The sequence below is a fragment of the Thalassophryne amazonica genome, chromosome 1 (genome assembly GCF_902500255.1).
Source record: "Thalassophryne amazonica chromosome 1, fThaAma1.1, whole genome shotgun sequence".
Taxonomy (NCBI): Eukaryota; Metazoa; Chordata; class Actinopteri; order Batrachoidiformes; family Batrachoididae; genus Thalassophryne; species Thalassophryne amazonica.
In genome coordinates this window covers 168,970,989-168,996,316 of record NC_047103.1, presented here as the reverse complement: position 1 = coordinate 168,996,316, position 25,328 = coordinate 168,970,989, and the positions used below count along the sequence as shown (strand labels likewise).

The following is a 25,328-nucleotide window of genomic DNA, read 5'->3' as shown; positions in this document are numbered from 1 at the left end:
TGGTTGATCTTGCCAGTAGCATATGCTTGTCTCAAAGATTAAGCCATGCAAGTTTAAGTACACAAAAAAGTACAGGTACTGTGGTGGAATGATACACTAATGGCCTGTCTACATGAAGACAAGTATTGGTGCATCAGTGTTTTGTATCGTGATAAAATGTAACATACACTGATAGGTGGACTGCAGAACTGCTTTGGCAACATCCCCCAGAGCTCAGTCATAATGACCTTGACTCAAAGTCAAGGTCACTGTGGTCAAATGACAGATGCAGTAGCCGTCACAGTCTACTGCACCGGTACTACTGCCTACTTTATTTAATATGTTCCATGTAAAGATGATGATCTTCTTCTGTCAGCTGCTCCCGTTAGGGGGCACCACAACAGATCGATCGTTTCCATCTCACCCTGTCCTCTGTATCTTCCTCTGTCTCACCAACCACCTGCATGTCCTCCCTCAGCATATCCATAAACCTCTTTGTCCTCTCTCTTCTCCTCCTGCCTGGTGGCTCCATCCTCAGCATCCTTCTCCCTATATACCCTGGGTCCCTCCTCTGCACATGTCCAAACCATCTCAATCTCACCTCTCTGACTTTGTCTCCAAACCATCCCACCTGAGCTGTCCCTCTGATATGTTCATTCCTAATCTTGTCCATTCTTGTCACTCCCAAAGAGAATGTCAACATCTTCAGCTCCGCCCCCTGTCTTTTTTTAGTGTCATTGTCTAAAAGCCATCCAACATAGCTGGTCTCACTACTGTCTCTTAGCCTTTCTCCTCTCATTTCTCCTCTTATTCACTCTTGCTGATGTTCATTAGTCACAAACAGAGGTGGGACAAAGTCACCATCAAGTCACTCTCAAGTCATGAATTAGGAAGTCCCAAGTCAAGTCTCAAGTCATAATGACCACCAATTGTTTGCAAGCTGACTTGAGACTTGACTTGGGACTTGCAGACTGATGACTTGAGAATGACTTGGCAGTGACTTTGTCCCACCTCTGGTCACAAATCCCTCCTGCCACCTTTCTCCACCCACTCCACCCTGCCTGCACTCTCTTCTTCACCTCTCTACCACACCCTCCATTACTTTGAACAGTTGACCCCAAGTATTTAAACTCATCTACTTTCACCACTTCTACTCCTTGTAACTGCACTATTCCACTGGGCTCCCTCTCATTCATACACATGGACTCAGTCTTACTCCTACTTAATTTCATTTCCCTTCTCTCCAGAGCATATCTCCACCTCTCCAAACTAGGCTCAACCTGTTCTCTACTCTCACTACAGATCAAAATGTCATCTGCAAACATCATAGTCCCTGGAGACTCCTGTCTGATCTCATCTGTCAACCTGTCCATCACCGTTGCAAACAAGAAAGGACTCAGAGCTGATCCTTGGTGTAATCCCACCTCCACCTTGATTGAGTCTGTCATTCCTACTGAGCATCTCACCGCTGTCACACTGTCCTTGTACATGTCCTCCACTACCCTCACATACTTCTCTGCCACTCCAGACTCCTCATACAATACCACAGCTCTTCTTTTGGCACCCTGTGATAAGCTTTCACTAAATGCACAAACACACAACATAACTCCTTCCAGTCTTTTCTATACTTCTCCATCAGTATTCTCAGAACAAACATTGCATCTGTAGTGCTCTCTCGGCATATTGCTGCTCACAGATAGTCACTTGTTTTTAAGCCTAGTTTCTACTACTCTTTTCCATAACTACATGCTGTGGCTGATCAACTTTATGCCTCTGTAGTTACTGCAGCTCTGCACATCACCCATGTTCTTAAAAATAGGAACCAGTACACGTTGTCTCCACTCCTCAGGCATCCTCTCACTTTCCAAGATTTTATTAAACAATCTGGAAACTCCACTGCCATCTCTCCTAGACATTTCCATGCCTCCACTGAAATGTCATCTGGACCAACTGCCTTTCCACTCTTCATCCTTTTCATAGCAGCCCTCAGTTCATCCTTACTTATCTCTTGTACTTCCTGATTTACTCTCTTTTCTCTCAGTCATTTTCCATGTGAAGATGATATTAAACTAAATTAAAACTAGATGTCAAGTCAGGCCTCTGCTTAAGAGCCTTATTGGGATTTAAATCTGATTTGTTTTTAATTTTAATTCATTTAAATGAACCCTTTACAGTTCAAATATACCCTGTTCATTCTGTAGCCAGGATATGATCCACACACGGAGCGGAGTTTACAGTTCAGGAGTCACTTCAGATGAAACGTGAGGCACCTGAAGGAATGCTTGCCTGCCGACACCGCAGCCCATCCGCAGATGGGAAAACAAACGCACATCGTCCCATCAGGATGAAAGCAGGTCACCATGACCACGAGGGGAGGACGGCGACGACGTTTCCTGAGTGGGCGACGGGAGGCTGAGCTGATTCAGCTGGAACATACAAACTGATCCGAAACACAGACGCGATGTTCCCGCTTTCTCCCCGGCTGTGGTCTTATCCATTTTTTGTCTTTCTGCAGAGCTTCTGCTTTTGAAACACATCAGTCACACTGAGTTTTTAACTTTAAAAACTTTGTATCAAATCCAAAAAAACTAAAGGATGTCCATTGTTTCACCTAAGCTGATGTGCAGCAGAAGCCGCTGTCTGATAGCGTGATTTGGAAGGAAGGAATTTTCATTTTCACTTTAGAGAAGATTTGTCTTTAGGCAAGATGTGGTGTGGTGCCAAAACGAAGATGAGTTAGGAGGCTCATATCTGCCGGCCGAGATCAGGAGCGCGCTAAATATAGGCCACATCCACTTGAATTTATTGCAGTATAATGAGAAAAGGATGTTTCCTCTAAAGTGCATGTGAGGCCTTCATTCATTATGAGGAACTTTAGTTTCTCATGTGAAAGTTGGAGAGCTAAAAGTGGCTGAGAGCAGCCGCATGTTTTCAGAATAAAGCGCTCTACCAATGACACACAATACTTTAGTTTGTTGTTCAGATCCATCTCACAGGTGATACGTGTCAGACAAAATACTGAAAAGTTGACTTTCAGTCTAAGATTTCTTTAAAAAAAAAAGCTCTGGAATTTACTTTTTATTTTATTTTCATTCCAGTGTAATTTGTTCTTCATTTCATCAGGGTCAAATTTGCCTGTTTAGGTTGTGGATTTTTTTTTCCCCATGCCTTTTAAAATGCAGTGAGGAAATGAAAAGATAAGATTAATTAGTTAGTCTGTCCTCTCTGGATTTTTAACAAGATAACTTAAAAACTATAAGTGCTCTCATCTTGTATGTCTCCAAATTAAAGGAGCACATGATGAGGACAAGCTGATTAAAATATGGTTAACTTTGATGCACCAGAGAAATCCAAAAACAACTTTATTTATTTATTGGAAATTAGGAGCAGGTGTGGATGAAATTAGCTTATGTGTCAGTTTCTTTAATTTCAAATTAAATTTATATAGTGCACAATCACAATATAGGTTGCCCAAATACAATTCATGAGGGCTATTAATTAATTATTATTGTTGTTGTTATTGTCAACATCACCATCTACATAATAATTATAGCAATATAAGAATACTTAATAAACAGTTATTTATTGATAATAAAAGTGGACCTTCACCCAAAAAAGTAAAGGTGTGTGTTGGTGGGTGGGGGGGGTCCTCTGACCTTCTGACTACAGGCCTGTGCAGTGACTGTTAGCAAGAGGAAACCACAGACATGAAGAAATAAAGATTGTGTGAAACTTGCCACCTGAGTTCCTGATAAGAAGCATGGCAAATGCACTATCCATCAGAAATAGACTTCTTGTGTATTTGAAGTGAAGCAGAGCATAAATATGCTTTTGAATCACATTCAGAGCTTCAGCTACATCAAACACTAAAAGAACAGTGGCTTCAGCTTTGTCAACACAGTGGTTATGTAACGCACTAAGGTGGAATGCTGACTGGTCAACACACTTACTAATAAATCAGATTCCGATTAAACAAAGATTGCCCTGATCAGACCTGATAACAATCACTGTGATCAGAGCATCTTTAATTTTGTCACCAGATTCAAGTTTTTATTTTCCCAGTTTCCTGGACTAATTATGAAAAATATTAATAAAATAATAATAAATATCAATATAATAATGATAATAATAATAATAATAATAATAATAATAATAATAATAATAATAATAATAATAATAATAATAATAACAACATTGGCAATACATTTATTATTACAACACATAGAGGCAAGAGGAGTGTGTCTGTCCGAACTGCTTCCCCCCTGCTGGTGTCACTGAATCCTCTGCGCCTGCACTCTCCTGCATTAGCCGTGAACGTGTCACTTTGTGGTTGCGGTCATGAAGGACGGGAGCGAATAACCTTTACGGACTGGGACGTGACTTCGATAATGAACTCCACTTCCTTAGCGAGCGTGTCAGGGCTGTCAACAGATGTTATAACCTGTTGCTGGAAGCCGAGGTGAAGGAGACGTGATGCGGTGGAAGGTGCGAGCTGCATTTGGTTACATTTTACTGCAGTAATTGAATTTGGACATTTTCTAGCAGAACTTAGCAGGTTGGTGCGCTGAGGGAGAAAGTGTCGTGAAGGTGTTTTGTGATAAGTCGAGGATGAAAGTGTCACAACAGCCTCATTTGATGTCAATGACGTGACAAATGTGAGTTTTTTTAAATCTGGGAAAGAAGCGGGTTGAAGTAAGTCACGTGCGGATGACGTGAGCCGTAACTCGTGCTTCAGGCGTGTTTTATGACATAATCATTTTAATTGTTGCTGGCAGTCTGTGCAGGCCGACACAAACCTGAGGATGACATCAAGTACAGTAAAAACAAAGAAACATGAGTGGATGAGAAGTGTTGACCCAGATGTGTAATCTGACCCTTTGTTTGTTCCTTTAACCCTCCCAAGACGATTTCTACCTCATGTGATTTGTGCATAAAGGTTGACCTCCTGGCTCCTGGCTCTTCCATTGGCCGTTCAAGCTCGGGTTGACGCCCCTCGGAATCCATGACGATGGCCGAGAAATCCTGTTGGGAAGGTGTCGTAGCATGGACCCACAACAGGGGGCGCAAATGAACGGACAATGAATAAGCCAAAAACGGTAACAATTTAATGTTGCGATAATACACAACGAAACGTACTGTAATCTGCACAGTCAATTTAACACCAGGTGACGTGTGGGCAGGCTCGAAGATAGAAGACCCCCGACGAGAGAGAAGCTGCGTCCCACACGGCTTCCACCACCAACGGTCTGAAGAACACCGGAGCCGCCAAGTCCCGAGTCCCCAGGTGGCCTCTGTCTTCGGCTGTCGACCCTGGTACTGCTGGCAGAAAGCAGAAATATGATGAGTGAGTGTGAATCCGCACACTCAGTAAATCCACAGTTAATGAGGGAGGAAGCGCCTCCACCTCCAAGCACACACTCGTGCAGCTCCTGTTTGAGCACTTATCTGGGTGGGAGGTGTTGCGAAGCCGTCGCTGAACACCTCAAACGCCACCTGCACAGACGAGTCTCACCGACAGGAAAACGGCTGCAAAGAAGAGTTTAGACAGATATACAGTCTTAAGTTCACAGAGAAATTACCTTGGTAATGGTAGTCGATTTCTCGGCGGGGAGGTGGAGTTGCAGTCCGGCTTTTATGGTGGTGATGATGAACGAGTGACAGCTGGTGCAGAGGATGAGTGACAGCTGTCACTTCTTCTGGGTCTGGCGCCCTCTCGTGCTTGGAGCCCGCACTCCAAGCAGGGCGCCCTCTGGTGGTGGTGGGCCAGCAGTACCTCCTCTTCAGCGGCCCACACAACAGGACCCCCCCCCTCAACGGGCGCCTCCTGGCGTCCGACCAGGCTTGTCCGGATGTCTTGCGTAGAACTCGGCCAGGAGGGCCGGGTCCAGGATGAAGCTCCTCTTTACCCAGGAGCGTTCTTCAGGTCCATACCCCTCCCAGTCCACCAGATATTGGAAACCCCGGCCCTTACAACGGACGTCCAGGAGCCTGCGGACTGTCCAGGCAGGCTCCCCGTCAATGAGCCGGGCAGGAGGCGGCGTAGGTCCCGGAGTACAGAGGGGCGAGGTGTGGTGTGGTTTGAGATGGGAAACATGAAAGACAGGGTGAATCCGCAGTGAAGCCGGGAGTTGAAGCTTCACTGCGGCCGGGTTGATGATCTTGAGGATCTTAAAGGGTCCAATGAATCTGTCTTTCAACTTTGGGGAGTCGACACACAAAGGGATGTCCTTGGTCGAGAGCCACACCTCCTGCCCGGGCTGGTATGTGGGGGCCGGGGAACGCCGGCGGTCCGCATGGGCCTTGGCCCTCGTCCGGGCCTTTAACAGGGCAGAGCGGGCGGCCCGCCACACCCGGCGGCACCTCCTGAGGTGGGCCTGGACCGAGGGCACACCGACCTCTCCCTCCACCAGCGGGAACAATGGGGGCTGGTACCCCAAACATGCCTCAAAAGGGGAGAGGCCGGTAGCAGACGAAACTTGGCTGTTGTGGGAATACTCGATCCAGGCCAGATGGTGACTCCAGGCCGCCGGATGCGCGGAGGTGACACACCGAAGGGCCTGCTCCAACTCCTGGTTGGCACGCTCTGCCTGACCGTTGGTCTGGGGGTGGTACCCGGACGAGAGACTCAAGGTGGCCCCCAGCTCCTTGCAGAAACTCTTCCACACCTGTGAAGAGAACTGGGGACCACGATCTGATACAACGTCGGATGGTATCCCATGCAGCCGCATGACGTGGTGGACCAGGAGGTCTGCCGTCTCCTGGGCCGTCGGGAGCTTCGGGAGGGCCACGAAGTGGGCCGCCTTGGAGAACCGGTCCACTATCGTGAGAATCACGGTGTTGCCCTGGGACAGCGGGAGGCCCGTGATGAAATCCAGGCCGATGTAAGACCAGGGGCGATGAGGCACTGGCAGGGGTTGGAGGAGGCCCGTCATCCTCCGATGGTCTGCCTTGCCCCTGGCGCAGATGGTACAGGCCTGGACGTAGTCCCGGACGTCGGTTTCCAGGAACGCCCACCAGAAGCGCTGCTGGACTACTGCCACGGTCCTACGCACTCCGGGATGACAGGACAGCTTGGACCCGTGACAGAAGTCCAATACGGCAGCTCTTGCCTCTGGTGGGACGTACAGTCGGTTCTTGGGGCCAGTCCCCGGGTCCGGGCTCCTTGTCAGGGCCTCCCGGACGGTCTTCTCCACGTCCCAGGTGAGGGTGGCCACGACAGTGGACTCGGGGATGATGGTCTCGGTGGGGTTCGACAGCCCCGCTTTGGCTTCTTCTTCGTGCACCCGGGACAATGCATCTGGTTTTTGGTTCTTGGTCCCGGGGTGATACGTGATCTGGAAGTCAAAGCGCCCGAAGAACAGAGACCAGCAGGCTTGCCTGGGGTTCAGCCGCTTGGCGGTCCGGATGTACTCCAGGTTCCGATGGTCCGTGAAAACCGTGAAGGGCAACGATGCCCCCTCCAGCAGGTGTCTCCACTCTTCAAGAGCCTCCTTCACCGCAAGAAGTTCCCGATTGCCGACGTCATAGTTCCGTTCAGCGGGGGTCAACCTCCGGGAATAAAAGGCACAAGGATGGAGAACTTTATCAGCCTCCACGCTCTGGGACAGCACGGCTCCTATCCCTGAGTCAGAGGCGTCCACTTCTACTATGTACTGGCGATCAGGATCAGGCTGCACCAGAACTGGTGCAGTCGAGAACCGGCGTTTCAACTCCTGGAACGCGGCTTCGCACCGATCCGACCAGGCGAAGGGGACCTTGGTGGAGGTCAGGGCAGTCAGGGGGCTAACTACCTGACTGTAACCTTTAATGAACCTCCTGTAGAAATTTGCAAAGCCTAGGAACTGCTGTAGTTTCCTGCGGCTTGTTGGTTGGGGCCAATCTCTCACCGCCGCAACCTTAGCCGGATCAGGGGCGACGGAGTTGGAGGAGATGATGAACCCCAGGAAGGACAAAGAAGTGCGGTGGAACTCGCACTTCTCGCCCTTCACAAACAGCCGGTTCTCCAACAACCGCTGCAGGACCTGACGTACATGCTGGACATGGGTCTCAGGGTCCGGGGAAAAGATGAGTATATCGTCCAGATATACGAAGACGAACCGATGCAGGAAGTCCCGCAAGACGTCATTTACCAAAGCTTGGAACGTCGCGGGGGCGTTAGTGAGGCCGAACGGCATGACCAGGTACTCAAAATGACCCAACGGGGTGTTGAATGCCGTCTTCCATTCGTCTCCCTTCCGGATCCGAACCAGGTGGTACGCGTTTCTAAGATCCAATTTAGTGAAAATTTGGGCTCCATGCAGGGGCGTGAACACTGAATCCAACAGAGGTAACGGGTATCGGTTGCGAACCGTGATCTCGTTCAGCCCTCTGTAATCAATGCATGGACGGAGTCCGCCGTCTTTTTTACCCACAAAAAAGAAACCAGCACCCATCGGGGAGGTGGAGTTCCGGATCAGCCCGGCAGCTAAGGAGTCCCGGATGTAGGTCTCCATTGATTCGCGTTCCGGACGTGAGAGGCTGTACAACCTACTGGACGGGTACTCAGCGCCTGGGACCAAATCGATGGCACAATCATACGGTCGGTGCGGGGGAAGAGTGAGCGCCAGATCTTTGCTGAAAACGTCAGCAAGATCATGGTACTCCTTTGGCACCGCCGATAGATTGGGGGGGACTTTGACCTCCTCATTAGCCGTATTGCCGGGAGGGACCGAGGATCCTAAACACTCCCGGTGGCAGGTTTCGCTCCACTGCGTGACTACCCCGGATGGCCAATCTATCCGGGGATTGTGCTTCACCATCCATGGAAAGCCCAAAATCACTCGGGAGGTAGAAGGTGTTACATGGAACACTATCTCCTCCCTGTGATTCCCAGACACAACCAAAGTGACTGGTTGTGTCTGATGTGTGATTAATGGAAGCAGGGTGCCATCTAGTGCTTGCACCCGCAATGGTGTCGGCAGAGCCACCAGAGGGAGCCCTACTTCCTTTACCCATCTGCTGTCCAGCAGATTCCCTTCAGACCCCGTGTCTACCAGTGCTGGGGCGTGAAGGGTTAAATCCCCACAAAGGATTGTTACTGGGATTCGTGCAGATTTGCGGGGTTTTCCCGCGTGCGTGTTATGGCCCACCCTTAGCCCAGTTTCTAAGGACGGGCGTTGTAGTTTGACCGTTTGGGGGCAGTCCCTCTGCATGTGCTCGCAAGAGCCGCAGACAAAACACTCCCCGCGGGCCAGCCTCCTTTGTCTGATATTTGATCTTAATTTGGCCCTGCTCGTGTCCCTAGCCTCCTCAGCAGGGGGAGCTGTAGCCACACGGAGCTCTCTGGCAGTGAAGCGTGGGGACGACGTCACCTTGTCGGAACCGGAAGGGGGAGGGACGGCTCGTGCCCGGTCACACCCCCCGGCCTGCTCCCGACGATGCTCGTTTAAACGGTTGTCTAAGCGTATAACTAAATCGACAAGCCCGTCAAAATCCCGCGGTTCCTCCTTAGCCAGTAGGTGCTCCTTAAGGACCGGGGACAGTCCATTTACAAAGGCGGCGCGTAGCGCAAAGTTATTCCAGCCGGACCTCGCCGCCGCGATGCGGAAGTCGACTGCATACTCGGCTGCGCTACGGCGCCCCTGTCTCATCGACAGCAGCACGTTCGAAGCGGTCTCGCCTCTGTTGGGATGATCAAACACTTGTTTGAACTCCCGTACAAACCCAGTATAAGACGTTAGGAGCCGTGAATTCTGCTCCCAAAGCGCCATAGCCCATGCGCGTGCCTCTCCTCGAAGCAAATTAATAACATAAGCCACCCGGCTAGCATCTGATGCATACATGACAGGGCGCTGTGAAAAGACGAGCGAACACTGCATGAGGAAGTCCGCGCACGTCTCGACACAGCCCCCATACGGTTCCGGAGGGCTTATGTATGCTTCAGGGGACGGTGGGGGGGTTCGTTGAACGACCAGTGGAACGTCTGATACAGGCCCAGGAACAGCCAGAGGAGTGGCTGCAGCAGCGCCCTGATCGCGCGCTTCCAACCTGGCGGTGAGAGCCTCCACCCTCCGATTAAGGAGGACACTCTGCTCGGTCACTAAATCTAACCGAGCCGTGAAGGCGGTTAAGATATGCTGCAGCTCACTCAACACGCCTCCCGCTGACGCCTGCGCTCCTGGCTCTTCCATTGGCCGTTCAAGCTCGGGTTGACGCCCCTCGGAATCCATGACGATGGCCGAGAAATCCTGTTGGGAAGGTGTCGTAGCATGGACCCACAACAGGGGGCGCAAATGAACGGACAATGAATAAGCCAAAAACGGTAACAATTTAATGTTGCGATAATACACAACGAAACGTACTGTAATCTGCACAGTCAATTTAACACCAGGTGACGTGTGGGCAGGCTCGAAGATAGAAGACCCCCGACGAGAGAGAAGCTGCGTCCCACACGGCTTCCACCACCAACGGTCTGAAGAACACCGGAGCCGCCAAGTCCCGAGTCCCCAGGTGGCCTCTGTCTTCGGCTGTCGACACTGGTACTGCTGGCAGAAAGCAGAAATATGATAAGTGTGAGTCCGCACACTCAGTAAATCCACAGTTAATGAGGGAGGAAGCGCCTCCACCTCCAAGCACACACTCGTGCAGCTCCTGTTTGAGCACTTATCTGGGTGGGAGGTGTTGCGAAGCCGTCGCTGAACACCTCAAACGCCACCTCCACAGACGAGTCTCACCGACAGGAAAACGGCTACAAAGAAGAGTTTAGACAGATATACAGTCTTAAGTTCACAGAGAAATTACCTTGGTAATGGTAGTCGATTTCTCAGCAGGGGGGTGGAGTTGCAGTCCGGCTTTTATGGTGGTGATGATGAACGAGTGACAGCTGTTGCAGAGGATGATCGACAGCTGTCACTTCTTCTGGGTCTGGCGCCCTCTCGTGCTTGGAGCCCGCACTCCAAGCAGGGCGCCCTCTGGTGGTGGTGGGCCAGCAGTACCTCCTCATCAGCGGCCCACACAACACACTCTCTGCTAAACAAGGTGACCACATCCTTATTGCTATATTTCCAACATGTATCTGCCATAGGCCTTTGCGTGTACCTGCCCACGGGTACTACTGCCATGTAAATAAATCATCTGGGGCAGTTTGGAATCATACATGTAGACTATAACAATATGGGCTAGAGTTCTCTCAGGGACAACAATAACACCAGAACTAACAAAACATGAGTGGAAATAAAACACACAAAAATATGACAGTCTAACCTCTTCCAGTTTAGATGTTTTAGCTAAAAGCTGGTTATCAACCTTGATTTTCTCAAACAGTTTGATTTGATTGGCTGGGTTGGTCTCTGGGACTTCCTGAGAATTCACATTGCCCAAGACGTTGGCATTGTAGCCAGCCTACACATGGATACTGTAAGTGCAGCACAGAGCAAGGGCAGAATCACTGACTTGTTCATTTTTTAATTAATTGGGGATGTGTTCTGGCTCCTACCCGAGTGAGTGTTGGGTTGGGTTGCAGAGACATGTGGCTTAGGTGTCTTCACTGGCACTTGTCCTGGATCCAAAACATGTCTGCACCCTGTGGAGACATTTCTCTGGGTCCTTGGCCTTTGAGGTTATGGTTCTGGTGCTTCCTCTCTCTCTGCCTGGTTGTGAGACTTGGATGCTAAAAACTGACCTAAGTCAAGGCAACGACTGGAAGTCTTTGGTACTAGGTGTCTAAAGGAGATCCTTGGCTACTGTTGGAATGACTGTGTCAGGTTACTCACAGAGACTAAGATGAGGAGGATGAGTTGCATCGTGAGGGAACGTCAGTTATGACTCTTTGGACCTGCAAAGCATTTCTTGGGGTGTGATCCAGCACGTGGATGCTTTTGTTCGGGATTTCTATGTTTTTGCTAACCAGCCGCTTGGGCAAGGCCACATTCAGATTACATCACACTCCTTTGGATCATTTGCATTTCGACACATTTACAACCCTCCCAGCTCCCGCCCCCCACCCCAAAATCACCTCGCTCGCCTGAGTCGAGACTCGTCAGAGGAGCACATTCAGTCGGAGTGCCAATGTGAAATATTCACTTTGACTCATCAGAAGATGTGATTTCCTTCAAAGGGCTCTTTGACGGAGGACGCACTCCTTCCTCTCCTGTGATGTGGCTCAGCTGAGAGCGAAACCATTCAGAGCACTGAACAAGTTACACCCGTGTGAGCAAACAAAGGGAGCCGACTTCAGACTCCAGACTGATGTATGTTGGAACACACTGGAAAATTAAGAATATTATAATACATTAACAGATTTGAAGGTATTTTCAAACGTATGATTGACTTTTTTCTAGGACCTTGTTGTAATGTTTTCATGTATCTTCTGTGGACATGAGCAGTTTCAGAGAGATGTGAGATGGTCTGGTTGTTTGCCTGGGTGGCTGCGATCCAGGACATAAGGTGATTCTATGGTGTCATAATCGCATCTTGACAGTTGGGTAACAGATCAAGTCGCGGATTACTTGTTGGGTGAAACATGGCGGGGATCTTGTGTGCTCCGTGGCTGCTACGGTAATCATGAAGGAACCCTGAACATGAGACAGCTAGCGGGGCTCTGGTGAAACAAGAAGACCTCAACGGCGGATCAGGCAGAGGAGGTGATGGCTGTGAAGATAGATGAAGGCTGCAAGAGATCCTCAGACCTGATCCTCTAGGATTTCCCAGCCATCAGACCAGACTAAGGACCGTGTGTTTGTCAGTGTGCAACGACATTCCCACGTAAAACAAACCCAGGCACAAGCTTCTCTAGATCAACCCTGGATGTCCACCATCCCGTCCGCTCATCAATTCAGATGCGATCGTCCTTATCGACGAGGGATTGCCACGATGATGAGATGCACATAAGCGCAGCACGAGTGCATCCTCTTGGACTTGACACGAGCCATCAGCAACAACGACAAATGGATCACAATGATGACAAAAGACACTGATTCATCTCAAGCTGTATGTGTGTGTGTGTGTGTGTGGGGGGGGGGTCCCCTGAATATTTTCATAAGAAGACTTTTCCAAACTTCCTGAGTTTGGACGTGGGTTAATTACATTGCCTTATTATAGTGCTATAACCATGTAATAATGTTGTAATGCAACATGAACTTGAAGGATTGTCTCGATGTCTCTGTGCAGGTACACAAGTTCTCACATCAGTGTGTGTTTTATTTTGTGTGCACAGGTTTCTGTGTGTGCTCGGCGAGGAGCGTGTTTGCCTCCCGTGTCTCGGATGGATTTGCAGCTCGGCAGAGTCGACAGGCCTCTGATCTCCCATCAAACCACGCGGCACTGCAGGTACGGCGTGTAAAGGCTTTGCTCTGAGACTACCTGTCATCACGCATCAGGAGATCACGGCGCCTTCACTCTCACTCTGCAGTTACACACCGTCTGCAAAACGCTACATCAATGAGGTACACATCTCAAATCCGAGCCGGGGATCATCTCTGGCATTTCAAACAGAGCGGCACGCTGTCATGTACCCGCGCTCTCCACGGCGCGCACAAAACCTCAGATAATGCCAGATGCCTGCGCCATATGGGAGGATAAATTTATCATCTGTGTTTTAAGAGTCGCGATGAATCCGTCAGTTTGGGCCCCTGACACATGTGAGGGTAAAGGTGGTGACTGCGTTTACCGGATCTGAAATTAGCAGAGGAACAACATCCTGTGAAAGAACACGACGTGACGGCGTCTTAACTCTGAAACTCCGTCAGCGTGACTCTCTGCACTGAAGCACACAAAGGTAAAGTCTGCTAAAGTTGGACATTAGTGTGTAAAATTTAATGAAAGACTTTGGAGAAGCTTCACAACAGAAATCATAATTTTTACAAATATAAAAAAGTTTTTCTTTGTTTGTTTCTACTGATCGTTTTCTGAGGCAGAGCTCATCCGGGTTTATTCTCCAAACTATTTCCCCACATGATATAGTTGGAAAAAAAAAATGACATACTGCAAATAAATTTCTTACATATAGCTGTATTTATTTTTTTATTGTGTAAATTTTATTGTGTAAATTGCACTTTTGAATAAAACCTGATGAACCAGGTGAAACGTTTACAGCAGAGTGGAAACTGTCCAGGAAATACTTTTACTGGTGTTTGAGATTTTCTTTTAAATTCTTATGACAATGTGGAAATTTTCATGAATAATGTCTTATTTTGGTGATTTTTTTAAAAACTCAGCAACCATGCAATTTGGGAACATAACCAATTTGCAGCAAATTTCAGAGTTTTCAACATCTCAACTTTATATTTGCCCCCCCCCCCCCCCCCCCAAAAAAATTATACACTCAACAAAAATATAAACGCAACACTTTTGGTTTTGCTCCCATTTTGTATGAGATGAACTCAAAGATCTAAAACTTTTTCCACATACACAATATCACCATTTCCCTCAAATATTGTTCACAAACCAGTCTAAATCTGTGATAGTGAGCACTTCTCCTTTGCTGAGATAATCCATCACACCTCACAGGTGTGCCATATGAAGATGCTGATTAGACACCATGATTAGTGCACAGGTGTGCCTTAGACTGTCCACAATAAAAGGCCACTCTGAAAGGTGCAGTTCTGTTTTATTGCGGGGGATACCAGTCAGTATCTGGTGTGACCACCATTTGCCTCATGCAGTGCAACACATCTCCTTCACATAGAGTTGATCAGGTTGTCAATTGTGGCCTGTGGAATGTTGGTCCACTCCTCTTCAATGGCTGTGCAAAGGTGCTGGATATTGGCAGGAACTGGTACACGCTGTCGTATACGCCGGTCCAGAGCATCCCAAACATGCTCAATGGGTGACATGTCCGGTGAGTATGCCGGCCATGCAAGAACTGGGACATTTTCAGCTTCCAAGAACTGTGTACAGATCCTTGTAACATGGGGCCGTGCATTATCCTGCTGCAACATGAGGTGATGTTCTTGGATGTATGGCACAACAATGGGCCTCAGGATCTCGTCACGGTATCTCTGTGCATTCAAAATGCCATCAATAAAATGCACCTGTGTTCTTCGTCCATAACAGACGCCTGCCCATACCATAACCCCACCGCCACCATGGGCCACTCGATCCACAACACTGACATCAGAAAACCGCTCACCCACACGACGCCACACACGCTGTCTGCCATCTGCCCTGGACAGTGTGAACCGGGATTCATCTGTGAAGAGAACACCTCTCCAATGTGCCAAACGCCAGCGAATGTGAGCATTTGCCCACTCAAGTCGGTTACGACGACAAACTGGAGTCAGGTCGAGACCCCGATGAGGACGACGAGCATGCAGATGAGCTTCCCTGAGACGGTTTCTGACAGTTTGTGCAGAAATTCTTTGGTTATGCAAACCGATTGTTTCAGCAGCTGTCTGAGTGGCTGGTCTCAGACGATCTTGGAGGTGAACATGCTGGATGTGGAGGTCCTGGGCTGGTGTGGTTACACGTGGTCTGCGGTTGTGAGGCTGGTTGGATGTACTGCCAAATTCTCTAAAACGCCTTTGGAGACGGCTTATGGTAGAGAAATGAACATTCAGTACACGACATCTGTGGCATTGTGCTGTGTGATAAAACTGCACCTTTCAGAGTGGCCTTTTATTGTGGGCAGTCTAAGGCACACCTGTGCACTAATCATGGTGTCTAATCAGCATCTTGATATGGCACACCTGTGAGGTGGGATGGATTATCTCAGCAAAGGAGAAGTGCTCACTATCACAGATTTCGACTGGTTTGTGAACAATATTTGAGGGAAATGGTGATATTGTGTATGTGGAAAAAGTTTTAGATCTTTGAGTTCATCTCATACAAAATGGGAGCAAAACCAAAAGTGTTGCGTTTATATTTTTGTTGAGTGTAATTTGGCATCAGAAATAGATGGAGAACAAGCATTTTGGGTGATTGTACCTGTTTTCAAAAAAAAATTTCACATTTTGCAAGTCAAGCTTACATGCATGAACTGCATCCACGACACCACAGAGCCCCTTTGGGTCCTGGATGGCAACCACCCAAGCCAACAACTTGTTTATTCACAAATCCCTAAAATCTCCACCTATCTGCTGCAGCCCGGTGAAACATGGGCGTCCCCGTGACCTTCTCCTGCTACTAGGGACCTCAACACTCAGACACCTGTGTGCTGGATCAGGTGGATATTTTATATAAAAATGTAGAAGAATTGTCAACAGTACTTAGATGATGCAAAGAAAACCGTGACAATTAAAATCTGAAACTGAAGAATTAAGCATTTTCTGTGAATTGTAGATGGACGACAGCGGCTTCGTCATGACATTCACAATATTCATCATGACTGTGTAGGACGGGCTGAATGTAAAATAGTGTGCACATAGATACAGTACTCAGATTTTATTCAATACTTTTAAATATTTGTATATAGTACCTTACACTCTTTACATTAGTTTTTGTAGCACTAAGGGACACGTGTACTGATGTTGTATCCAGCATACTGTGACAATTGAGGCTTAACTGAATTAACTGAATCAGGCCGTTAGTCCAAATGAGCTAAAAACTAATCAACTACTTTTCAGGAAACTTGCAGAAAATATCAGGGGTAAGTATGTCAATGGGGGGAATTTGGCATCTGAAAAATATTTTCTAACAACAAAAAAAGGTTGTTGAACGAGAAGCAAATGAGAGCCACGGTGATGAATGATGAACCAGCTAATCAGCACATTTTCAACACATTTGGTGAAAGGATTGGATACCACCTGGAACAGAACCCACTGTAGCCCATTGGATCAGTGGGGTCCACATGCACCCCCTTCACCCCCAACCCCAACACCTTAACGCTTAACAAATCAGGGTTTTTTGGAAGCCTCAGGGCCTCTAGACTATGAAATGTAGTTATAACAGTGAAAACAGCTGGGAAGCAAAAGTAGTTACATACGTATATTTGACCGTTGGCTCAGTGTTTCAGCCGTTTAATACACGACCGTTTTTCACTGTTGTTCCTTTGGTATTTAAACTACATGTGTAGTATTGGCAGCATGGGAAAGATGACATAAGGAGCTTTATTTTGATATATATAGCACACTGGTACACGAGTTACAACACGCCTACTGTTGCATGCTAGTTTTTCCACCGTTATAATTCCATTTCATATTCTACAGGAACTAAGGCTTCCAAAAAATGAAGGGAGGTGCACATGGACCCTTACTTAGCCCAAAGCCTATGAAGGTTCTGGGGAGATTCAACAAACACGTAAATGTATTTTTGACTTTTTTTTTTGTTAAACTGCATGATGTGGTCTTCAGGTATTTTTGTCAGAAGCGGGTGCTCCACTGAATGCACATTGAGCTGTTTTTTGTTACCTCTCACTTTCACAGCAGGCAGCACGATGCCATTAGTGGAAGCAGCGTGTTAATAATATATTTGGACCCAGAATAGAATAAAACGTAAATGATCATTCCTACGATAATCCTCAGTGACCCGTGAGGCCGGCACTTCTCCCCCGGGCCGGTCTTAATGCGCTCTGGTGTCTCTTTGCTCGGTGCACCGAGGCGACATCTACAACTACATAAATCTGATTTAGAGCATTTGCACAATGAATAAGCAAATACGTGAGCACAGCATCACCTCGCATCAGGAGGACGAGCAGCAAAGCGGTTTCTCCCAGAAACGATCACGCAAAGAACAAAACGTGGCTCTGCTTTCAACCAAACTTTACAAATTTAAAGTATTTATAAAATGGTCAGCTGATTGTGGCAACTATTCTTTAAAAAAAAAACACAGTGGATGAAAAAACCAAGACATGAAGTGTTTTTCTGTCACAGGAACAACTTTGAGAACCAAACTACCAGCAGGCAACTTTGATCTTTGTGTAGTTCCTGAAGTATGAACCAACCAGCAGGAGCATCCCGGCACAAAGATCTGATCACTTCCCAGCTTCAAAACCGCTTCAGCCTGATTCTCTCTGTCTTTGTGGTTTTTGTGCAGTTTTGGTGTTGTTGTGACTTTCTGGTCTTCTTGCATAATTCGGCAGCACGTCATCTTTACAGGACGCCACAGACTGCAGTTAAATCCAACACGACGGACTGCCATGAACCAGCGGAGCTCGCCAAAACACAGAAGATGTAAAAAGGCCAGACGGGCTCATGTGCGGAGACGGCGACTGCAGCAGACAATCTGTGGTTTGTTGGAGAAATGAGCTGATTTTGTCCGGTGGCAGCTGAAGTCGCATGAACTTAAAGATGACGCGCTACTCTTCCCCAGAGTTACTATGACTACCACTATATTGTTCTTAAACTTAATATATTTGTGAATTCATTGGTAGTCTGACTGGATAAAAGCTGCAGTAAACAACAGAAATGACTGTTTCTCTGAAATGACACTGAAAGAGCAAGTAGTTCTTTCAAAGATGACCAGCAGACTTCAGATCATAAAAAAGGTCAATATTTTTGTCTGTGACTTCAGATTTTTTTTCTTTGCGCATATAAATTAAATTGTTTCAAGCTTTTTCTTTCATTTTAATTTTGGTAATTATAGTCAAGAGCTTGGTTTCGGTGCGGCAGGTTCCCGGTTCAAATCCCACCCCTGCCACATTTCTCCATGTAATGTGGAGTTGCGTCAGGAAGGGCATCCGGCGTAAAACCTGTGCCAATTAAACATGCAGATCCACCTCGGATTTGCTGTGGCGACCCCGAGTGCAAACAAGGGAGCAGCCGAAGGGTCTTACTATAGTCAAGAGCTTAAAAAAAAGAAAAAGAAAAATGTATCTCAGAATATTAGAGTATTTCATTTCCAGTTTGAATACATGGAGGGTCGGTGGCCCAGCGGTTAGTGCGGAAGCCTCTCTGTTCAAACCCCACCCCTGCCTGTTCTCCGTGTAATGTGGAGTTGTGTCAGGAAGGGCATCCGGCGTAAAACTTGTGCCAATTCAACATGCAGATCCACCTCAGATTTGCTGTGGTGACCCTGAGTGAAAAAAAGGAGACGCTGATGGATTTACTTCTTTCATTTCCAGTTTACGTACTACACTATTTGTGCAGTATAATTACCACGAATCTCTCAGTCTGGTTCAGTGCACACAACCACACTCATGGGCAAGACTGCTGACTTGAAAGTTGTCCAAAAGACACTCACTGACGTCCTCCACATGGAGCCACAGAAGGCCTTTGCTTAAAGGCCTCGACCAAAGCATATTCATGGAAAGGTGACTGGAAGGGAAAAGTTTGGTCAGAAAAGGTGCACAAGCAACAGGGATGAATGAGGCCTTGAGATGTTTTTCTGTAAAAGTTGATTTCAGACCTTAGGGGAGCTTCAAAGGAGTGAACTGAGACTGGAGTTGATGCATCAAGAGCCACCACGCAGAGACGTGTCCAGGAAATGGACTCCAAGTGTTGCGTTCCTAGTGTCAAGCCACTCCTGAACCAGGGACAATGCCAGATGTTTCTTAGCTGGGCAAAGGAGAAAAAGAAATGGACTGTAGCTCAGTCCAAAGTCCTCTTTTCAGCCAGTAAGTGATGATTTTGTGAAGTCATCCGCTGGTGTTGGTCCCAGTGTGTTTTATTAAGTTCAAAGTCAACTCAACCCTCTGCCAGGAGGCTTTAGAGCATTTCATGCTTCCATCTGTGGACAAGCTTTATGGAGATGCTGATTTCCTTCTGCAGCAGGACTTGGTTCCTTCCAATAGTCTCAAAACTACTATCTGGTTTGCTGACTGTGGTATTCCTGGACCTGAATGTCCCCATAGAAAATGCCTCAAAGATCCTCTATGGGGGAATCATCAAGAAGATGATGAGGAACACCAGAACCAACAATCCAGATGAGCTGAAGGTCAAGATCAAAGCAACCTGGACTTCCAGAACATCTCAGCAGATCACCTCCATGTCATGAAGCACGGATGGAGGAATTCATTCAAAAGGAGCCACAACTAAGTACTGAGTGCACAACTGAACATGCCTTTCAGAAGTTTGATGTTTCCGTATTCTATTTTTTTTTTCATTGATCTCATGAAATATTCTAATATTTTGAAATACCTTTGATAAATTTTTGGAGTTATAAGCCATAAATTAAAAAAAAGAGCTTGATATTCTAATTTTTTTGAGATTTTGTGTGTGTGTGTGTGTGTTCCAGTCATTTAAACTTTTTTTTGTTTGTTTTTAATGTGAAACACGTTGAATTTTTACCACACTGAGCTTCTCAGCACAAGTAAGTCTTGAAATTATTAAAGTAATGATGAATAATATATTATGAGTGCAGCCGCTCTCGAGCTCCGCAGCTTCAGCAGAAACATCTCTGCACCCGACTATGAACGATATTTTTATTCAAACATCTAATCTTTCGGAAAACACAAAGATATCCAGCTTGTGCTTTGATTCACATTCTCAGGATAAATGTGGTGTTACTCAGATTTATTGTACAATATATCTGCTTGACTTCATGTCGGCTCTCTGAGCGTGGCGGCGCGGCTCGGGCTGGTGTGTCAACGTTCCTGGTTTTAATCACTTTTGGCCGCTCTCCACTTCCTGGCTGAAACAGTGAAACAGCTTTGGAATGTCATTCTGTGAAAAGAAAAACAGAGGATCCACTGCGGAAGTCCTCCCACAATCCTAAACACACATACACCTCTGCTCTCACACGCACGCCCACGCACTGCACACACATGCGGCTAGCAGCAGGACTTGCTGGGAAACATCAGACACTCGGGGAGGAAGTGGGACAGGCTTTTCCCACATTTAGACTTCAGATGTCAGCTAAAAATAGAGCCAGAGTCAATCAAGTAGTGCAATGTGCCTGTCAACTCTCTGCTGCTCTGAATCACACAGTCACGGCTTTACCTTTTTCACTTCATGCTGCAGCGTGCTGCGACCAGTGTGCAACTGATGTATTTTTTTTTTTTTGGGGGGGGGGGGGGGGGAGCAGTGTGGGTGGGTTCAGGAATTGGCCAGACAAGGTTATATTTCCCAAACTGGGGTCAAGGTCATGTCTGTCTATCTGTCTGTCTGATTCTTGATGCCATATTTCAGCCTGTGTAACATCTTAAAAGCAGACTGGTGCGCTCAGGATTCAAGCTCTACAAAGGACCAACGAATCCTCAAAATTTACATTACGATTATTAAAATTTTGCAGAATGCTCTTGTTCAGTTGGTGGTCAGACATACAATCTTCTTGTGGACAGACAGAAGTAATGCTAATACGGGATATAGTCAAGGGAGCCAGGCTGGCAGTGACACTTTGTACTGTTTGCAACATGCTGTAATAAAAATAAATATGTACAAGATACAGAAAGTGTTCAGATTTTACCTTTTTCTGTGTGCATCCTCTGCTGTTCTTCCCCTTCCCCTGCTTGTCTGTCTGTCTTGTGATTCTTAAGCTGGTCGTGGCTAACCTGATAGCCACTTGCACCTGCACTCAACATGTACTCCAGTGCAGTTTAAAAGACCATCTCATTCATCCACTCTTCGTCAGTTCATTGATTTATGTACCTCTAGTGTTACACTTAGGTCTCTGAACATTCTGTCTGTGTGAACATTTTTTAAAGACTGGATTTAACTCTGTTTTCTCAGCCAGTTGCGCTCAGCCTAGCTGCCTGCTTTGCCCACCACGACCCTTCAGACCCACTGGCCTTCAAGGACAATTTTACTTCTTGAAAGGTTGGTAAGGTTCGACCTTACTCATGTGAAGCAACTTGAGGCAGCTTTGCAATTGCAAGTGATTTTGCACTAAAAACCTCGCTTGGAACCAATTAACACTGGACCATCCTGAACTGAGATTACTTTATCATCTGCCTAGCATAAATATGTTTAATGACACGCATGCTGTATCGTTGTTAACCCAAGAGTATAAGATTTTATGGGTTCTTCCGCTTATTAAGTGAGAAAATACAGTAAATGTGCAAAGGCAAAACAATCATATAGTAGCTTTATGTTTTATAAAGATCATCCAATAAAAGCTGGTCCTGCCAACGTGCTCCTGAACATATTTCATCAATATATCATGTAGTAAACTCGAAACTGACCTTTTTGGAAAATTGAAAGTTGCACACATATGCATATGCAAAAGTACAGAACTTTGAAGTGGAAGTTGGCAAATCTTTTTTTGCAGGCACATTCACTGTATGCAACAGCCAAACGAAAATTAGTATCAGCTTAACCACAATCCGACAGCAAAAAGGTGAAAGAGCAAACATTCATCTGTCCAAAGAACAGCACCACGAGGTGAAGAAACAGGCGAGCATCCATCAAGAAGCGGTTCCTTAGCTCGCCCACCCAGGTGTCAGCTTTATGAGGTCACGCCAGATCAACAGGAAGAGAAATATGGAGCGTTATTTTTACACAAAACACGGTGAGCCACCCTTCTCTCTGCAAAGTATTTTTCTTTAAAAGATGCATGACCAGTGGTGGGACTGGAAATGCGGCTCTCATGTATTGTTAACGAGGTTCTATAACCCTTCTCATGACTCCAGGTCGGAATAAGTGCAACCTATCCGTGTTTTCCAAACTTACACCAAAACACGTCTCACGCGTGTGAATTATTGACCAGCGCGCAGATGTTCCCTGACAATGACTGTGTTGGAGCAGTTGTCCTTTTTTTTTTTCCTTGTGTAACTTCACAAATGATAAACACAATGACTAACGGCTCCATTGGGTCAGATTCTGATTTTTTTTCCTCCCTCTTGTTTTTACAGTCTTTTTGTAATATTTATGCATTTCTTGTTCCAAACTTCTCATTGATGAACAAATATTTAGTTAAAATATATTCATTGTTGGAATGTGAGTCATGTTCATATTTGTCATTGTCAACACTTTTTTTTACCTTCCATTCCTGAAAAAACTCTGGCAAGCACAAAACCAGAACCTAGAAAGACACCGATCCGAGTACAAACCTTAACCAAGAACCCAAAACCAAAAAAAAACAGTGTTAAAATATATAAAATGTCAACTTTTTGCACCTCTGACTATGTTGAATAAATTTTATGGTTTGTAATCCAGATTAGATCTCATCCTTTCACCAAGTTTAGCAAAAATAACTGCTAGTTTTTCTTAATCTTAGGAAAAGTCTGGACTTGTTCTGTCAAATCTGCAGTTTGTGAACAGAGAACAAGTAACTGAAATAAAATGAAAATCAGAATTAGAATCAGAATTAAATTTATTGCCAGGTAAGTTCACACATACAAGGAATTTGATCTGGTCCTGGTTTCATAAAGCAGTCTAATCTTTAGTTTAGTTGAATAAACTCACTTAGTTGACAAATTCTTTTTATGTTAGTTATTGCACAATGCAAAGTTTCACATTACCTGACTAAAGTATTTAGCCTGGTACAGAGGAGGCTAATCTTATTTTAGTCGACAAAACTTCAGTGTCTTACCCCAAAAAAATTTCAATTCAATTTAATTCAATTTATTTCATTTATAGCACCAAGTCACAACAAAGCTGCATCAAGGCACTTCACACAAGTAAGGTCTAACCTTACCAACCCCCAGAGCAAGAACACAGACGACAGCGGTAAGGAAAAACTCCCTCTGATGATTTGACGAAGAAACCTCAAGCAGACCAGACTCAAAGGGGTGACCCTCTGCTTGGGCCATGATACAGACACAATTTACAAAACAAATATACAGGAAATGTTGCTGATGCACAGGACAGGAGGGTTACAGAAACAGACACCACACCCATCTCTGGATGGAGCCACACCTCAAACAGAAAAAAAAAAAAACAGAATCAGGCCTCAGGAAGACAACAAATACAGTATAATTTTTCAGCATTAAGCATCAAGAAAAACAGAAGAAATACTAAGGTAATCGCCGGCCCAGGCTTTAGATAAACTTGAGGCTGCGGGCCGCTCTGTTTCCTAATAAAATTAATTTAAAAGAGTAAAATGCCTACTATGCCAGTATGCAAGCCATACGAAAGGGAAAATACAGTAAGTGCATCTTACGTCTGAACTTGAAAATCTCCACAGAATCTGACTGTTTTATTGACGCAGGGAAATCATTCCACAGAACAGGGGCAGGATAAGAGAAAGCTCTGTGATCCACAGACTTTTTATTCACCCTAGGGGCACTAAGTAGTCCTGCACCCTGAGAACACAGAGTCTGGGCCGGTACGTAGGGTTTAATTAGGTCAGCAAGGTAGGGAGGTGCCAGTCTGTGAACAATTTTATAGGTTAGTAGCAGAACCTTAAATTCTGATCTCACTGGGACAGGAAGCCAGTGAAGAAACGCCAAAATGGGTGTAATGTGGTCAAACATTCTGCTTCCTGTCAAAAGTCTAGCAGCAGCATTTTGAACCAATTGGAGAGCCCTAATGCTGGACTGCGGTAAATCAGAAAATAGAACATTGCAGAAAATGGCAGCTGTCATGTATCACAACTTGATGTAACACTCAAGAGTTCCCCTACGTCGCTCATATTCCTTCAAAAGGAGAGCTTCCTCCACTTTTAGCCATGGTTGCAGCAGACTCTCAAGAAGTGTTTGTGACAGTTCTTACACAAACCACCAGGTGTCGCTGTTACGCCGAGCCACATTGTGTGCACAACAAGACTTGACGGAAGTATAGAAGAAGAAACTGAAGAGTGAAACTGCTAGGCTAAGAGCTAAGTATGTCATTCTGCTGTTTGTATGTGTCCATAAATCTTAATTCTCTGGGGTCCGAGGGCATTTTTTGGACAGTTCACTCACCTGGCATAAATGTTTTATTATTGCTGTGAACAGCTCTCCCTGCATCCCACAATCAAGTTTTATGTCTCTTTTTTTCAGGACAACCTGTGCTTTCAGAATATATATGTTTTTGTTGTGTTTTATAAGTGTAATAAAGGCTTACAATCAAAAATAGGCAAGGAAGAAATAAAGCGAAAAATAATTTTCCACACACATTTATTCAAAACACACAGCAAACTATAATAAACAACTGTTTTGAACTTTATAAAGGTAATTTGAGGTCTTGTGTGAAAGACTGTACAACAAAAAGGTTCAAACAATAAACACAAATGCACATTTTGAACAATACAACCCCTGGCAAAAAATTATGGAATCACTGGCCTCAGAGGATGTTCATTCTGTTGTTTAATTTTGTAGAAAAAAAAGCAGATCACAGACATGACACAAAACTAAAGTCATTTCAAATGGCAACTTTCTGGCTTTAAGAAACACTATAAGAAATCAAGAAAAAAAGATTGTGGCAGTCAGTAACGGTTACTTTTTTAGACCAAGCAGAGGAAAAAAATATGGACTCACTCAATTCTGAGGAATAAATTATGGAATCACCCTGTAAATTTCCATCCCCAAAACTAACACCTGCATTAAATCACATCTGCTCGTTGACATTGACCCTATGTCATGAAATTGACCCTATATGTCTTTTTGCAAGGAATGTTTTCACAGTTTTTGCTCTATGGCA

General features: G+C 45.8%; 1 long non-coding RNA gene across 1 annotated transcript; it reads left to right on the top strand.

Moving 5' to 3' along the window:
• On the top strand, positions 1-24,514 carry LOC117520844. Its single transcript, XR_004563779.1, has 3 exons — positions 1-69; positions 19,442-19,448; positions 24,504-24,514. It is a non-coding gene; the product is annotated as an uncharacterized LOC117520844 (long non-coding RNA).
• Positions 24,515-25,328: the final 814 nt, after the last annotated feature.